This window comes from Papio anubis, chromosome 12, assembly GCF_008728515.1.
Source record: "Papio anubis isolate 15944 chromosome 12, Panubis1.0, whole genome shotgun sequence".
NCBI classification, from domain to species: domain Eukaryota; kingdom Metazoa; phylum Chordata; class Mammalia; order Primates; family Cercopithecidae; genus Papio; species Papio anubis.
This window is the reverse complement of record NC_044987.1, coordinates 87,243,107-87,249,663: the sequence shown is the minus strand read 5'-3', so window position 1 is coordinate 87,249,663 and position 6,557 is coordinate 87,243,107.

Here is a 6,557-nt window from a genome sequence, read left to right as displayed (position 1 = left end):
TCTACAACAGAGCTACTAGGACTAATGAGGGTTTTAACAAGGTGTTAGGAAATAATGTCAATATATAAAATTCAACTATAATTCTATATACTAACAAAAAATATTAGGCATTAAAAATTTTAGATGGTATCTACAAGAGTATCAACCAATATTAAATGCTTTTGGATAAATTTAATAAAATATGTAGAAGACATGTACAGTGAAAACAGAAATACATTGCTGAGAAATTAAAGACCAAAATAATGGGAGACAAAAATATATGTTTATGTGTTGGAATAACTCATTTTTATTAAAATGCTCATTCTCTCCAAATTGAATCATAGATTTAACACAATTTTAATCAAAATCCTAGCAAGTTTTTGGGAAATGTATAAGCTGATTTTGAAATGTATATGAAAAGGTAAAGGACCTAGGATAGCAAAAGCAATTTTGAAATAGAAGAACAAAATTGGACCTGAAGTCTTACTTGATTACTGTAAAGCAACAGTAATCAAGATGGTATAGTATTGACATAAGAATAGACATATAGAATAATGGAACAATAGAAATTCAGAAATAGAACAACATAAATATGGTCAATAAATTGTTGACAAAGGTGCCGAGTGACTTTTCAGTGGGAAAAGTTTTTATGACTACATGATGTTGAAATAATTGAATAGCCGCATGCACATGCAAAGAAAACCCAATGGTGTGAGGACTCTTACCTCATACCACACACAGAAAATAACTTCAAATTAATAATAGACTTAAATGTAAAAACTAAAACTATGAAACTTTTAGAAGAAAGCATAGGAGGAAATGTTTTCAACTCTGAAAATTCTTAGAATGCAAAAATCAGTAATTATGAATGGAAAAATTAATAAACATGGACATCAGTAAAAGTAAAATCTTCTGCTCATCCAAAAATCCAAAATCAACAAGAGGGAAAGAAAAGCCATGCGCAAGGAAAAAAAGTTAATACATATGTTGGACAAGAGACTTACATTCAGAATATATAAAGAATCCTGATAACTCATGATAAATCAAATCCAATTAAGTAATGGGCAAAATATTTGGCCAGACATTTCTCCAAGGAAATATTCGGTAAGCATATGAAAAGATGCTTAACATCATTAGTCATCAGGGAACAATGAAATTTAAACTACAGTGAGAGACTACTATATACCCATCTGAATGGCTAAAATACCTAAAAACCCATAATATTAGGGTTAGCAAGGATATAGAACAACTTGAACTCTCATTCATTATTGGTGGAAAAGTAAAATGGTAAGTTCATGATTTAAGAACATAAAAATTCGTGCATAAGTAAAATACTTTGAAAAAGTTTGATAGGTTTTTTCTTTTTTCTTTTTTAACAAATTAAGAATACACTTACCATACAACCCAGCAATCCTACTCCTACGTATTTACTCAAGAGAAATAAAAACAGATATCCATACAAAGACTTTTACACTAATGATCATGGCAGCTTTACTTATAGACAAAAACTGGAAATAAATTAAATGTTCATCAACAGGTAAATGAATAAACAAATTGTGGATATCTAAATAATGGAATGAAATTTAGTAATAAAAAGGAACAAATCATATATACATAACATGGATTACTCTCAAAAACATGCTGGCCAGGCACAATGGCTCACATCTGTAATCCCAGCACTTTGGGAAGCCCAGGTAGGCAGATCGCTTCAGTCCAGGAGTTCAAGACCAGTCTGGGCAACACGGTGAAACCCCATCTCTACAAAAGACAGAAAATTAAAAAAACATGCTGAACAACAGAAATTTGGCACAAAGGAGTGCATATTGTATGATGCTACTCATATGCAACTTTAGAACTAGCAAAATTAATCTCTTGTAACAGAAAGCAGGTCAGTTTTTGCCTGTAAATAGGCAGTAGAGATTGACTGCAAAGGGACATGAAAGAACTTTTTGGGTTGCAAGAATTGTTTTATATTCTTCCCCGTGTATCTGTGTCCTAATCACCTCTTATTAAAAGGACAATAGGCATATTGGATTAGGGCCTACCCTAATGACCTCATTTTATCCTAGTTATACCTATAAAGGCCCTATCTCCAAATACAGTTACATTTTGACATACTAGGGTAAGGACTTTGATGCATGAATTTTGAGGGGTCACAATTCAGTTCATAACACTTGTACAACCCAAAACATATTTGTATGTAATACATTTATAGAGGCTATACTATCGGTGAGGCCTGACTGGGATGTCACAGGAGTCTCAAAAAGTTATTGGTCAAAAAACTGTTTCAGACCAGTCATGGTGGCTCACACCTGTAATCCCAGCAATTTGGGAAGCCGAGGAGGGAGGATCACTTGAGCTCAGGAATTTGAGACCAGCCTGGGAAACAGTGAGACTCCTTCTCTACAAAAAAATTTAAAAATTAACCAGGTATGGTGGCATGCACCTATATTCCTAGTAACTGGGGAGGCTGAGGTGGGAGGCTCATGATCCCAGGAGGTTGAGGCTGGAGACCATGATTATGCCACTCCAGTCCAGCCTGGGAGACAGAAAAAGACCCTGTCTCAAACAAACAAGCAAAAAAACCTTGCCTCCATGCTGTGGATCATAGGCCAAAATTTAAAAATTGAACAGACAGAGTGGGGAGGCTGGGTTTGGGGGAGAGATGGGTGAGAAGATAGTTGCTTGAATGGCAAACTTTCAAACAAAACTATCAAGTAATAAAAAAATCTTTACTTGTTTATTTGTGTCAAGAATTTGGGTACTGTATTACTTAGATTTTGAGAGGTTAAGAGTAGTCTTTCTATGATTACCCTATTGTAAGAAGATTTGGAGAACACACCTTTCTGAACTGCAGCTTTCTCAAGTGTTTAAGGCTGACACTACTGAAGTTACACCTGCTTGAACTATTTTTTTTTTTCCGAAAAGGAACTAAAAAGGTTACACTTACATTTCATGGCATAAATAGAACTTTTCAAAAAAGTGTTTCTTGTTCAAGAGAAATAGTATAAAGATAAAAATCATTTCAGATGTCAAATGGGAAACCCAATGAGTTGATTTCCTGTGACAACATTCCCATGGAGGGAAGAGGGAATGCATCTGAGAAAAAAAAATGGGGCATAGCAGTATAAAGGAAATCTCTCTTTTATTGATAATCTCTTCAAAAAGGGTACAGATACATTCACCCTCTTAGAAGAATAGTTTGGGCTGAGCAATTACCTTCACAGCAAAGGTTAAGCAATAGTGAACTCTACCTTTAGAATGAAATCATTAACAAAATCCTCTCTGAACTCTGAAATATGCTATTTAAGACCAATTAAGATTTCTCAGCCAGTGACATTAATCCTCTAGTACCTCTGAAAGAGCATTAGCAAACATGCATGTGTATGTGGGGATGTTTGATGCTTCCCAATAGCTGTTGGAAAGTAGAGAAAAATCAATCCATTCTGCGACACAGCAAGGATACAGGAGACACCTTCACAACCCCATTCCCACCACAAATCCTAGAGTCCCAATGTAACTCACTAGGAAGCATACCTGAATAAATAACCTGCTAGGCTTCCTGACAGAGAAAAGAACATAGGGTGCACAGTGAGATGCCTGTGAGTATCTGCACCCACTTGGGAATTTCCATGCTTGAAGGAGCACAACATTAAATAGCAAATAAAAAATACCATGAAACATTGAGAAGGAGAACATAAGACAGAAAAGAGTTACAGTTTAGTACATTGTGTGATGCTTTTTTTTTTTTTTTTTTTTTTTTTTGATAGGGTTTCTCTCTTTCATGCAGGCTGAAGTGCAGTGGTTTGATCTCGGCTAACTGCAACCTCTGCCTCCCAGGCTCAAGTGATCCTCCTGCCTCAGCCTCCCGAGTAGCTGGGAATACAACCACATGCCACCACACCCAGCTATTTTTGTATTTTTATGTAGGGATGGGGTTTGCCTTGTTGCCTAGGCTGGTCTCATACTCCTGGGCTCAAGCAATCAGCCTGCCTTGGCCTCCCAAAGTGCTGGGATTACAAGTGTGAACCACCACACCTAGCAAGTTTAATATATTTAACAATGCTTTTTTTCCTGCTTCTTGGACAAGGGGCCCATATTTTCATTTTGCACTGGGATCCTCAAATTACACAGCCATTCCTGCATATTTCCCTTAAGAAGCCAAGGTGGTAAGTGCCTTTCAGAGAACAACCTGAATTTCCTGGCTGACAGGCAAGTACACACCCACCTGGTGGTCCTGGGACTTCTCTCTGAGGTGGATCCTGCCTCTGAATCCAGACCCCTTATCCAATCTCCTACATCTGTATGCCTTTCTGTAATCCTCTTCTACATCTTTACTGCCTGCCTGGCTCTAGTCCTTTTCCATTTACTGTCACTCTGGTTTGTTCAGTTGGTTCACATTTGTTTTTTAATCTGGGAACTCACCATTCTCCTTTCTCTTCAGACATTTGTAAAACATTTGGTGTAATGGAAAGGACATGATATTTAGAGTCACACGCCCTGAATTTAATCCTGGCTCTGTTATTCACTAGATGTGTGAACTTGGGTGATTTATTTCAGGTTCCTGAGCCTCAGTTTTGTGATCTGTAAAATGGGAAGATAAATCCTGATCTCCAGTTCCTTGCTTACCCAGCCAGGCGGGGCATCTAGAATTAAATCCTGGCATGTTTGCAAATGAAGTCAGTACTTCTATATCTGCTTTACTTGACGTGATCAAAGCCTTTGTCACCATGTTCTTTAGGTCAGAGAGTATATCTGAGCTTCCCATTCTCTTTTCAAATTCTCTTATTCCTAACCAGTCTCCTACTCTGCCTCCCGTGGTCAGCATGTAGAATCTCCCACTCATTTTATTCCTACCCAGATGACCCATGGTAAAGACAGTCTGGTAGCATTCATTTTGGTTTGTCCCTAAGACGTCTCTCCTTAGATAGCAATTCAGTTCCATGAAGTGGAAGAGGCAACAAGCAAATGATGTTTCCCCTGGATCCACCTCTCCCATCCTGAATCCTTGCCTAGCTCAGATTCTCAGGCCCTGCCAGGAACTCAGACCCTGAGCCTCCTCTTTTCATGAAGAGACACTCAATGTCATCACTGTGTTTTCCTTTTGCACTTTCTGCCCAACCTCCTTGTTACCTTTGGCCTGTGTAGACAAAAGACATGATGTTTAATTATATCGTCATCATCTTTGTAAAAGTAAAAATTTTGAAACAAGTATTTCACCACAAGACATATATCCAAGAAGCACCCTCTCCTAATGAGCTCAGCGCTGGAGATGGTGGAGGCATCTTTCTCCTCCCCTGGGAAGAGAAGCCACAGCCAGCAGGCTGTACCCATGGTTTTATAGGTGGGGAACCACAGGCATCAAGATGCTGAGTGAAGCTCCGGAAGATCAGAGAGATTTTGTGAATGAGGCTCCAAACGTAGGCTGGCTAACTTCTCTCATGGTTTTACAATGGAGGGGATTTATGTCTTGGCTTTTCCTGTCAAAAGCCTCCGAGTCATAATATGATGATGGGTCTAATCCCCAGGGATTTGGGTGTGAAGACAGAATGGTTTTGGCTGTCCTCCTCCCCAGTCACATCTCTGCTTTACAGCAAAGGCAGTGTTCTCAAGTCAGGCAGGATTCGGAAATGAGATGTGCACCTGGTTGAAAAACCAGCTAGGGGAAATCCGCCTGATTATGGGTTTTAAGAAATGACCTTCCTGTGGTTTTGGCTCTCAGCTGAAAAAACCCACAAGTTAGTGGGTCAAGATTATTTGTAGTCTTTTGACTATATACAATAAAATAATTCTAGAAGAGAATAATCACAATCTTCACTTTTATTGCCTTGCACAGGGCCTGCCACATAGTAGGTACTCACTCAAGAAATCTGAGTTCAAAGAATGAATCTGTTCAGTCTGGTCTGAGAGACAAGACAGGGAGACACTTGCAGTGAGGAACAAAGGGCCCTGCCAAGGACTTAAGAATCCAAGAGTATTCAGCTACTTGGAAGCTTTTATTACCTACTTTATCCACCTATTCTGCCATAGAGGCTGTGCCCCCTCCTTTCTATCTCCATTACCACTTCCTTAACTAAGGCCCAAATAATCCCTTGCCTGGGTCATTGTAGCATTCATCTATTCATCTATTTTCTTCCAGCACTGACCAGTGTCTTCTGCCATTCCTATGCTCCCTTCAAACTGCCACAAAAGTGATGCTTCTGAAATGCAAGGCTAATCCTTATTCTCATCTGATTGCAACCCTTCAGTGACTTCCTATTTCCCAATGCAGGGTTCTTAGTCTTTTATCATAATACGCAGCTCCTCGTATGACCTGCCTTTTATCTCAAGCCTGCCACAGTTTGAATATGCTCCATAGTGGGATCTCCTCTCTCCTTTCTCTGAAATGGCAGATCATCAGTGCCCTGAAGACAGAGAACTTTGTGCATCAAGAAGAATTTGCTTATCTTTGTGTTTGCTAGTGTGCATTACCAAAACAATGGGAATTTACGATATCAAAAATGCTCTGAGAAAAATATACTGCCTGATATGGTTTGGCACTGTGTCTCCACAGAAATCTCATGTTGAATCATGATCCT